The following is a 12,294-nucleotide window of genomic DNA, read 5'->3' on the forward strand; positions in this document are numbered from 1 at the left end:
ATCAATCAATGAATTCCTTTTTCCTTAATCCAGCTTGACTTACGTCCTCGGGGTGTATTTCTGTGTGATGCGCCACCCCGGAGTCGGGACAATGGAACAGCAACACTGGTCGTGCTCACAGACTCCGTGTCAGGAAGCCAGGGGGCTGCAGCAGGGTGGCTTGCTTCAAACACACAATGCCTAGGGTCTCGGGCCCAAAGAACGCCCAGAAGTTGGGGTCCCGGACGCCTCCAGGGGCACGTGTGCTGGAGGGACTCAAGAATGGCTTTCCGGCCTTTATAGACCCTTGCTCTCTTCACACGGGGGTGGCCTCGGGACACTGGGACATCTTTTCTCTGACTTTCAGGCCAAGTGCTAGGATCCCAGGGACCAGGTGCCACCCGCATCACCGTCTCTGTAGTAGGCCCAGGAACCAGACAGCATCTCATAACATTTGTTTTCCAGAGAATCACGAGCCCTCTGTCCCAGCAACGCTGCAGGAGGTACAGCCCTCACTTCTTGGTTGAGGAGGATCCAGGTCACGTCGCCGAGGACCAGGAGAGATGGAAGGTGCTGCAGGCATCTGTGGGAACCACCAGGGGCCACTTTGCGTCTGTGCCTCTTGCAGCCAGAGCCCAGGCGGCCGGAAGGGCAGTATCTCCTCTTGCCCATCTTTTGTTTGGCGCCGTCCGAAACGCTCTTTCATACCGACTAAGCAGGTGTTTGCAGAAATGCCTCACCTGTCCTCTCTTCCCTTTCTGGTTTGTTTCTTGTTCTTTTCAACTGTGTATCACATTGTGCAATTTATAGGAAAGAAGCATAGGACAGAACATCAGCAAAGAAGTAAACATGCATAGAACTCATGTAAAATATTTCAATCTAGAGCGAATCACTGCGGACAATTTGATGGGCATTGGACGTTTGAGAGATCCCTTCTCGGGCTTCATTCTGAAGTCAAATTCGGTTTCCTGCAGTGGTTACATCCTCCTCCTCTCCTTCAGGGGTAGGTGAATAGTCATGCATGTCACTAAAATGGCTTCATGAATACGATTTTTAAATAACATTTGGTCAGAGACCTAAAACAAGAAGAGTTCTTTACATACAGCATTAAAACCATAAAGAGGCAATCGGTCAAATGCAGAGAGAAATACCTCTTGCACGCAACCCATGAAAGGAGAGGGATGTCCAAGCACGACGGATGGCGACCGTATCATGGGGAGGATGAGAACTGAACTTGCTTCCTTTCCTGCAGGTGTCAGAAGGGGTCACGCTGCGTCCGAATGCTGGTGGTTGATTTTGGAGACACAGGGGATCATCCCTTCTGTTTCTTTATTTCAGCCATCAGAAATACACACATTTAGTACCTTTGTTTTCTGAAAGAAGCCATATAGTGAATATACATTTTTTTTCTAAAAATCATCCATAATAATGAAACGGTTGCATGAGCCAATCTATGCTGCTGATGTGCTTTTGTTACATCTGATTTCTCTCCCAAGATTTCCTTCTGAGCGATATGCAGAAACAATGCCTCAGCCCCAACGTCCTTAAAGCCCAGATGGCCTCAAGGTGAAATCTGTTGCAATCTGTCAGAGGCGTAATTTCATCTTGCTGTAAAAAAAAATGCAAACATTACATTTTTCAAATGTTTAGAAAATACATTAAATAATAATAAATAACACTCTAAATATGAATTGGGGAAGAAAAAAGTTCTTGATCATCCACAGAAAGCTGCTCTAGAGAAATATGGGAAATTCATTTTAACTAGAAGAATATTAATTTATTTTCATTAGAAGAAAAAAGCGAAAAAAAAAGAAAAGAAAAGAAAAGAAAAGAAAAGAAAAGAAAAGAAGAAAAGAAAAGAAAATAGCGGGCTCCTTCCTTGGGTCCTCTGACCCTTCTAATGACCTTCTAGCTGACACACGCCGCACACTGCGGGGCGCCCGGACCCAGCGGTCCTTAGCACGGTTACCCATCTTGCTATTTGTCCAATATTTGTTGAGATATCTGTTCTGCACTGTAGAGTAGATGCATTTTCCGAATCCGGGACGAGAGCAGTAAAGGAAACGGACACTTTGTTCTCTTTGGGGAGACAAGTAGCAGATTGTAAAATTGTAGTTTATAGAACGTTGCAGGGCAATGACTACTACGTGCAAAAATAAAGGAAACGGAAAGAAAAGGATAGAAGGGAAATGGTAGCAATGGGCCTCTGCGCTGATGAGAGTGCCTAGACCCTCCCTGTGCGGCAGGGAGTCGCAGGTCGAGGGCCACCCCAGGCCCTGGCCCAGAGGAGCCACCTGCGTGAAGCCCCGGGGAGGGGACCTGCCTCCTGGGGGCAGCCGAGCGGAGGGGGGACCTCCGTGGATGCCGTGAAGAAGCCACTTTTGTTGTGAGGGATGGAGGCCAGTGCAGAGTTCTTAATGGACAAGCCGGAGGTTTCCGTCACGCTCAAATAACGATGGTGACCTGTGGCGTCCCTTGGGAAGTTTTATGAATATCCGTCGGGACCTTAGTTCTAGGCCACCAACACGACCTGAGATATTACGTGGAAGTAAACTGAATGATCCCGGCCCCGGGAAGCTGTCTATCTGTTGGGGAGCCCATATGTGTGTCAACCAGGAGCACTTCTCGAGGGACCGCTGCGTGTTGGGCATCCTGGGGAGCACGTGTGCTGAAGCCCGGGCGTGTCACCTCCGTGCACAGTCACGGGACCTGTGTATGATCCGCATAGACTCAGGCATCTAGAGGGATGACTCACATCCCGCTGCGGTCTGGTTTCTGGTTGTGTGTGTGAGCATCGTTATGGTCTCATCCCCACGTCATGCGCACACCCACACACACCGCACAGTCGTACAGACCCAGCGCGTTCCTATCTGTGAAATAGGACCTCGTGCAAGGCGACGGGAAAGAGCTCGCTCAAAGCACCAGCACTTACCTGCTCGGGGAGGCGGGGCTGAGGCCGCGTTCACAGGAGTCGGGACACGTTTCTTGGGGACCTTGGCTCCCGTGCAGGACGGAGGGAGGGTAACCAAGGTGAAGCTAGTGAGGGGGTGCAGGTCTTTACCTCGAGGCTGGAGGGGGGCACAGAACCCGCCACCCTGTTCACGGAGGCGACAGCAGACAGGTGGCACCAGACAGCCCGGACCTTGCCAGTGGGCGCCCACAGGAGAGGCGGGCAGCGGCCTCGGAGGATGCCGTCCTGGAGGCTCTCCTGCTCGCGCTGCTGCTGCTCAGAGAGCTGGACAGCCCTGCCCGCCCTCGAGGCTGTGCTCCCCCCATGGCAGCAGGAGGAAACCCTTGGGGCCACGGGGCTGCTCTTTCCCTTGATGGTGCTGTTGCTTTGTCTCGCGTAGTCACCCACCCAAGCTCACCCACCACGCACGTTAAAAATGGGCTGTGTTTCTCTCTCGATCACATCTTAATAAAGATGTTAATTAAAATAAGAAGCATGTCCGAGCCCAGCATCCGACGTGCACAAATAACGACGAGCTCAAAACCGGCCACCACTGTCAACGTGCGTGAACGCGTGCGAAGCACAAATTCCTCGGTGCAGTGACTATGGATCTGACCTGAGCAAACTCACTTGGTTGGTGTTTAAAGGGGAAATGCCTTATTTCTGGTGTATTTCTGATTTAAAAAAATAACTGTTTTACATTTAATTATAGTAAATAAGGCATTAGGAAATAATCACACTGGGCATATGTATAGGATTTACAGCAAATGGTTCAATAGGTCTGTTTCACTGGAAAAAAAAGAATCTCTGCCTCCAAACAATGAACAAAGTCTGCAAAATAGTACAGAGTATTTGCTGGGAACACTGAAATCTCTATTTCTTATAGAAATATCTCAATGTCATGAATGTCTTCCTGATTTTTATTTGTGTTAAATGGGCAGAATCAGTAATTATTGCTTCCTTTCTAAGTCACATAACAATAATCAAATTGCTAGATGTTTCTCGTCATCCCAGTTCTCTCTCCCGGCTTTCATGTAACAGGAAGCCTTTATCCAACACATTTTCCTTATTGATGTACCAGGATTCTTATATTCTGTGGCATAAAATGACCATTCTCAATTAGCAAAAAGTGAAATAAGACAGCTTAAACAAAGATGGGTATTCGAATAAGAAAAGGCCCACCACAGCTTTCTGCCATCACATTAATTAAAAACCTCTTTCTATCCTCTTCAACACTGCTCTACGGCCTTAGAGCTACGCATAGTCTCTCCTAGGCTTTTCCACAAGGACCGTATTATGGCAAAATTACCGTTGAAACGGCTTGCTCGGCTAGCATGAGGTCCCTTCTTGTCTGTGTGCAAGGCTCTCTCCAGGCTTAGGATCCAATTCTGCGGAGCTCTGTGCTTTAAAAAACTATATTTATACCCTCAAGGTTATTAAGGCTGACTTTGTGCTGCCTCGTTTAAGTGGACTTTCCCAAACATCCTGGAGGCAAACGTTCTCCAGAGAATGAGTCACCTCCAGACACCTGTCGGGCACACAGGTGTGGACGGAGGCGTGCGCCTGGGACGGTAGTGCTGGAGTGTTGGAGGGGTGGCAGGGAGAAGGTGTCTGCCCCCAGCAACGGCGTCCTCAGGACCTCACGGGAGATGCTTCCATGCAGAAGGGTGGCCTTAGAAATCCTACAGCTCTAGGGGTGCGGAGGGTAAAATCCTACTCCAGGTAGCTGATGCAAACCCAGGAAATCCAGGAATGCTTGTGGCTGCAGGGAGATAGTCAGGTGCCTCGTAGACGGCACTGCATTTGGAGGTTGAAAGGCCCTGCCTGTGGCCTACATCGTTGTGATGGACATTCTCAGGCTCTTCTCCCTCTAGCTCTTCGACGACATCACGTCATCGCACTAATGCATCATGAGCCGGCGATACCGGAGTAGTGAGATACAGGTGCAGTTCTCTTATCAAAAGGTGTTCTGCAAAGGGAGCTAAGAAAATCCCCAGTGCTGAAATGGGGCAAGTGTCTGCAGGTCTGTGGGTGTCATTCAGGGCTGGTTGTCAACTGGCACTTCTCACAACACCTCAAGTCTGCTGAACATCTCGAGCGTGGCCCACCACACTCCTTCCCCCACTAACAACTGCCTCAAAACCAGGAGTTGAAAACATGCACATTAAACACCTCAAAAAATAATACGATGACATAGACCCATGCAAGCATAAGCCCTGACACCCACCGGCTATACAACTTTTGGTTAATTATTATATATGTATTTTTTTCCCTATAAAACAGAGATTATTTATGCAAACTTTGTTTTTACACCTTAAGAATGGCTTCAGCATAAAAGTTTAGTTTACTTAAGAATAGTTCATAAAAAATTTTATTCAAATAAACCAATGTTACTGAATTTGTCTATGTTTTTTCAAGAATAGTAGTTTTTCTTCTCCTTTGTAGTACGAGATACGATTAATTAAGGCATTAGGACTTGAAGAAACTGACCTTACCCAACAGTCCCTGGTGCATATTGATTACCTCCTCATTTTTTTTTAATAGCTAATTTATCAGTGACAAGAATGACCTGCACGTCCAGTCCGTTTTGGAGAAAGTTTGTGTTTACCAGAGCGGGGCCGTCCAGGAGCAGGGGGGCATTTATCCATTGCACCTTCTCATTGTTAGGGTGTCAGGCAGGCTGCATAGGGGTTAGGATCATTGATGTGTGATTTCAGTAGGTGACGGGCAGAAAGATAGGCCGTCTGCCAACTGGAAAAAGTAAAAGTTAGTTGTAAGATCTTAACGCCTTCAAGAGAGATCATTAGGTTCCTGTAGGAGTTCAAGACTGATCTCAGGGATGCTCATACCCGCTCTCTCCTTTTTAAACTCTGGACTCTGATCAGCACTCATAGCCCACAGGGTGAAGCTCGTCCTTGTTGGCATTCACCCAAGGTCCTTTCCAACTAGATTTAAAAATGTATTGGATTCAAGAACAAAAGCATGGACCTTCTGTGGATCCTCCCTCTGCCCCCCACGCCCTGCTCTAAGGCCTCCTAGAAGCCTTCATTATCTGAGAGCTCATCCTTTCTCTTCAAGTTTGAGAAACTTCAACGTTACTTCTAGTGCCCAAGATTTTTTAAACCAAGACTTCTTCTGTCTCTCCGGCTCCCAAATTCTTCAATAATCTCCACAAAGGCGAGATATACAGGCAAACATCCATAATGAAACGCGGTCAACTTTTTTAGAGTACTAAGCCGTAAAGTACATGTCAGAGAACCCTCTGTCGGTGTTTTCCTAGGAGTCTGTGATCCTTGGGCACTTGGTCTTGGTAACTAGTTATCTGACCTTCCAGGCCACCTGCTCAGTTAACCTCCGAGTTCCAGAAAGCAGTCTTCATATTAGCCCTCAAAAGTGACTTAGCTCTAGCAGATAGCCGTGGCGATCTGGTAGATACATTCTGTTAAAAAATATTCTAAGTCTCAGTCTGATAAAGTGTGATATACAATTCAGGTCACAGAGTTGAATATTGAGAGCCAATAGTAGCGTGAATAATGCTTGAAGATAAATACAATTTCTTTAGCATGACTATGTACCCAGTGCTACCTAGGGTAATTTACACATTCAATACAATCCCTATCAAAATTCCATGGACTTTCTTCAGAGAGTTGGAACAAATCATCTTAAGATTTGTGTGGAATCAGAAAAGACCCCGAATAGCCAGGGGGATATTAAAAAAGAAAACCATAGCTGGGGGCATCACAATGCCAGATTTCAGGTTGTACTACAAAGCTGTGGTCATCAAGACAGTGTGGTCCTGGCACAAAGACAGACACATAGATCAATGGAACAGAATAGAAAATGCAGAAGTGGACCCTCAGCTCTATGTTCAACTAATATTTGACAAAGCAGGAAAGACTATCCACTGGAAGAAAGACATTCTCTTCAATAAATGGTGTTGGGAAAATTGGACATCCACATGCAGACGAATTAAACTGGACCACTCTCTTTCACCATACACAAAGATAAACTCAAAATGGGTGAGAGATCTCAATGTGAGACAAGATTCCATCATAATCCTAGAGGAGAACACAGGCAACACCCTTTTTAAACTTGGCCACAGCAACTACTTGCGAGATACATCCATGAAGGCAAGAGAAACAAAAGCAAAAATGTACTATTGGGACTTCATCAAGATAAGAAGCTTCTGCACAGCAAAACTGAAAGACAACCTACAGAACGGGAGAAGATATTTGCAAATGACACGCCAGATAAAGGGCTAGAAACCAAGATCTATAAAGAACTTATTAAACTCAACACCAAGGAAGCAAACAGTCCAACCATGAAATGGGCAAAAGACATGAACAGAAATCTCACAGAGGAAGACATACACATGGCCAAGAAGCACATGAGAAAATGCTCCGCATCACTGGCCATCGGGGAAATACAAATCAAAACCACCATGAGATCCCACCTCACACCAGTGAGAATGGGGAACGTTAACAAGGCAGGAAACAACAAATTTTTTTTTGTCTGCTTTTTTTTAATTTAAAAAAAGACCATGATTCTTTGAGAGGTGATACAAGATTGCTTTCCAGTCAGATCATAATTTCCACAATTTCTCTAATAACTATAAATTTGAAAGTTTCCCACTCTCCCCACCCCAATTCACTTTTGGCATTGTGTGTGAAATGTCACTTCCAAAAAATGGCGGAAAATATGCTGAATACTGGGTTTTCATCACACAGGACTCCTTTCCTAGGAAAAATTTTCTGGTGCTAAATTGAGAATATTCATACAACAATGCTTAACAATATCTCATCAGTAAAAGCCATTTTCTAACCAACTCTATGGCTGTCTGAGAAGAAAATTACATAGAATAGCAGCCAATTCTCAGAGATAAAAAGGCAATGGCTTATCTTATCCTTTTCCACTTCTCCTAATTTTACATTCAGAATTAGAGCAAATCTATGAGAGGTAGCAGAAGGTCTGACACAGGCTCTGGCTTCATGATTTGAAAATACAATTTCAACTCATCACATTCTTCAGAAGAACTCATTATACTTAAAAGAAACACACAAAGAGGCTCTCTTAACCTCTGCATGCAGAGGTTGGCCAGATGGACATACATTGGTTACCAGCAGAGAAGGATGGGCCTAACCATCTGGCAATTAGGAGATGGTGTATCCAAAGATATAGTCTTGATCAGGTTAGAAAACTGTGTCATTTGTAAAGTATATTACTCTCGAGTCTTCACTTACTCTGCTAAAAAGAAACTTCTACACAAAATCAGGATGCTACAGGAGAGAAATAGCTAACACAGGCTATCGTTGGCTAATATTTAAATGCAAAGAATTCAACTTTCATTTTCAATATGTGGGAAGGGTTTGTGAGCTTGTTACTGACATATTTGGCCCAATTCATATTTATTTTTATTTTTTCACTGTGCTTCAGATCTTTGGGGTATTGCCAAAAAAACTTATCCCAAAAATCTCTGAATTTTTATTAGAGCTTAATGGATTTATTTGAATACTTCTGTTAAGCTGATAAGAGTTAGGGAGAGTCTTATCCTACTCCCTTCCCCAGACCTAATTAGACGTTTTTATTTCAAAACAAAAGATGGTGATATTATAAAACTAGGGAGGGAAATAAGATGCTATGACAGTACACTTCTTTTTAGTTAACACTTATTTCTTACCTATAGCACTACGTATGTGATAAAACTTTTGGGAAGGAGAAGGGAAGAAGGAAATTCCAAAACCTCCCAACAAAGTAGCCATTCCAATGCATGGACAAGGGCTTATTTCGTCTGCCAGCCACTGATTCACAAATATTTTCCCCATTTAAAGTAGTATGTGTGAATGAGGTTGGGGAGAGCAAGGAATACATCAAGGAGTCAACTCTACTCTTCTCTTAATGAGCCCGCCCTATGTCCTTAGTGGCGACTGACTTCACCCGCCATCTTGGCTTTCAGATTAAGCAACATCTTTCTTTAAAACTTTTCTTGTTCTTGCTGCTTTTCTTACCATTCTTGTCTTTGTTCTCGGACATTTTTTTTGGCTCTGATTTCTTTCCTTAGGTCAAAGAACACCTTGTCCACATTGGCTCGTGTTTTAGCCGATGTCTCCACGTACTGCACGCCCCACTCCTCTGCTTTAGTCCTCGCCTCTTCGATGGGCACCTGCCTCTCTCCTCTAGGTCGGACTTGTTTCCCACGACAAGCAATGGACTTGCCATTTTTTTTTTCTGGCCCACATATCCATAATGGACATACAGTGCCCAAGGCCCTCAGATGCAAGAAAATATCCTCCTTGTCTACACTATACACCAACCAAGTAACAAATGCTGCCCACATCCTGGGCTCTCCTGGAAAGAGAGGTTCCTATAGACACTGGCGTGTGACCCTCCACATCCAGCTGTGCATTGAGCCTTGGGAGGCATAGCTACTGAGGTCTCCTCAATGCAGGAGAGACTCAAGCTTGAGGCCACTGGCTTATTCCACCTGCAGGGGGAGGTCTCCCCTGTTCTTCCTCAGTCCCTTGCTGGATGCCACCATACCAGAGGAGGTCACCCCTCCCCAGTCCCCTTGGCTATGTAGGGAGCCCCAATGACATCAACTGAGTGAACTGCAATGGAGTTTGTCTACTTTATGGATGGTATGAGCACCATGCTACAGGGGGGAGCTCATGTGGAATATTTACGTCCCTAATAAAGGACACAACCCACCCAACAGTCAGCAAAAGAAGCCAAGCTTTAGGCTGCCATTTAGCACTGGATGCCCTGGTCAGCAAATGGCTCCATCAGCACCTCTTACAAACTCTTGGGCCACTGTCTAAGAGTTGTTCCTTTTAGGGTAAGGAACTCAGGGCACTCTTGCCTCAGAGACACCCCAAATATAAACCAAAATCACAGATGGTCCCCACATGCAGTAAGGCCACAATGCAAGGCCTCCCTGGGACACCACTTGTCCTCCTTGGTGTTCCAACATTACAAATCATGGCCAGACCCTCATTTTGCTTCTCAGGATACATAGTGCTGGCCTTACAGGAAGGACTCAATAAATAAAATCCCACCTCCCCTGGAGACCACAAGCAGCCAGGGGAACTGAGGCACACACTGTCTCCTCAAACCACTCCTATTTAAGCTACAAGGTGTCAAATGAGCCTCCAGTGCAGTTATCCACAAGCCGAGTTCGGACTGCCCCTGGGATGGGAGACCAGAGTGGCTGCTATCACACCGATGGGAAAGAGGGGCACTGGTCAAAAGAGTGTCCAGTAGATTGTACAGGTCATGTGGCGGACTTTACCGAGCAGTATAACGGACAGTATGGAGCAGTGCGCACGCCTTCCCCATGGGCTGCGGGGAATCCATGTGTTACAACGATGCATATGGAGCACTTGACTCCTAGAAGCGTTACCGGGTCCGCTCTTATGAGGCAGTGGCAGCGGCAGCAGCAGCCTCTGCGTACAACTAGGCGGAGCAGTCCATGTCCCATCTGCCTCAAGTCCAGAGCACAGCTGTGACCAGTCACCTCAACCCCACTTCTGTTATCCCTACGACAGACACCTGTTGCCGAGCTCAGGGGCTGCTGCCACTTGGGCTCTATGGCTGCTGCCGCTGCCAACACCTCGTCCTATTATGGAAGGGACAGGAGCCCCCTGTGTCGTGCTGCAGCTGTGCTCCCCACGGTTGGAGAGGGCTACGGTTATGGGCCAGAGAGTGAGCTGTCGCAGGCTTCAGCAGCTGCACAGAATTCTCTGTATGACATGGCCCGGTGTGAGCGGGAGCATATGTGGACCGAGCGCGGTGCTCAGCCTTTTAAAAACTGGAGGTAGGGGGATCCCTGGGTGGTTCTGATGTTTGGCGCCTGCCTTTGGCCCAGGGCTCGATCCTGGAGACCCGGGATCGAATCCCACATCAGGCTCCCAGTGCATGGAGCCTGCTTCTCCCTCTGCCTGTGTCTGTGCCTCTCTCTCTCTCTCTCTCTCTCTCTCTGACTGTCATAAATAAATTAAAAAAAAAAAACTGGAGGTAGGATCATTGCGGACTGAACCCTCGGGCTGCGGTCATATATGAGAACTTGCTCCGCGCATCCCCCTTGCCGGGATGTTTCCATTGCTTCATGTTTCAGTAAACAAAGGAGTTTCTGACCAACTGTGTTTTCTTTCTTAATTTAATTCTTCTAAGTTGACTTTTCTTTCCTCTTGATACTAGTCCCTGTAGCCTTTCATTCCATTCCTTATATTCTCAGCCTCTGAGCAGCCCTAGGTAAGGATTATGCTGGCATCCCCTTTTTCCTGTACAGTGGAACCCCCTCTTATCTTGCTTTCCTTAGGAATTGAACCCTTCTCCCTGTCTACCTGCAACATCTCCTTTCCCTTTAAAATGACCATGTAGTGGCAAGAGACCTTTTACTCTTCTGTTAGCTCTGGACTCTAACATTGAAGCTAATCTTCTGAAACTGCTAGGACCATTGGGGTTTGGGGTGGAGGTTGTTGTTTTGTTTGTTTGTTTTCTTTTATGTCTGACCTGTGATCGTGGTGCAGCATTAGCTGAAATTTAGCCTTGTTTTACTTCACCCCTCCCACTTTTCTTTAATATTTTGACAAATAAACGTTTCTAACACTTAAAAAAAAAGTGAGAGAAAGAGGGAGAGTACGAGCAGGGGGAAAGACAGAAGGAGAGACAAAGCGTTCCAAGCAGACTTCTTGCCAAACATGCAAAGCTTGGCATCTGGCTTTATCCGACAACCAAGAGATCATGACCTGAGCCAAGGTCAAGGTGGATGCGTAACCGACTGAGCAACTCAGATTTTATTGATTTATCCATGAGAGACACAGAGAGAGAGACAGAGACACAAGCAGAGGGAGAAGCAGGCTCCATGCAGGAAGCCCGAAGTGGGACTCGATCCCGTGTCTCCAGGATCATGCCCTGGGCCGAAGGCAGGTGTTCAACCACTGAGCTACCCAGGAGAGGAAAAAAGGGGTTTCTGAGGCAGAGCAGCATAAAGAGAAACAAGGAGACATGAAATTATATGGCTTTCTCACACAACACTGGTAGTGAACTATGGCTGAAATCTCAAAGGCTGCAGGTGGAGTGTTAATATGTTTTCAATGATGCATTTACAAGTTTTGACTTATTCTATAGTCAAAGAGTGAGTTATGAGCAGAAGACATGATTCTTTCTGTATTTGTATTCAAATTAAAATGGAGTGGAAGCAAAAAAAAAAAAAACAGGGAGATTACTGTCTCTCTAATTTATTTGTTACTCCTTGCTGTTTCTTAAACTTCAGAATACAATTACTACTATCATTTTTTTTACAGTTTTTTTAATGTCTTTTATTTTTTAGTTTATTTTTAAGTTTTTTTAAGTAATCTCTCTGCCCA

General features: G+C 45.8%; 1 pseudogene; it reads left to right on the forward strand.

The window, feature by feature from the left end:
• The first annotated feature begins 9,831 nt into the window (after positions 1 to 9,831).
• Positions 9,832 to 10,738, forward strand: LOC140599557 (RNA-binding protein 4B-like; annotated as a pseudogene).
• The last annotated feature ends 1,556 nt before the right edge of the window (positions 10,739 to 12,294 follow it).

Source organism: Vulpes vulpes, chromosome 7, assembly GCF_048418805.1.
Source record: "Vulpes vulpes isolate BD-2025 chromosome 7, VulVul3, whole genome shotgun sequence".
NCBI classification, from domain to species: Eukaryota; Metazoa; Chordata; class Mammalia; order Carnivora; family Canidae; genus Vulpes; species Vulpes vulpes.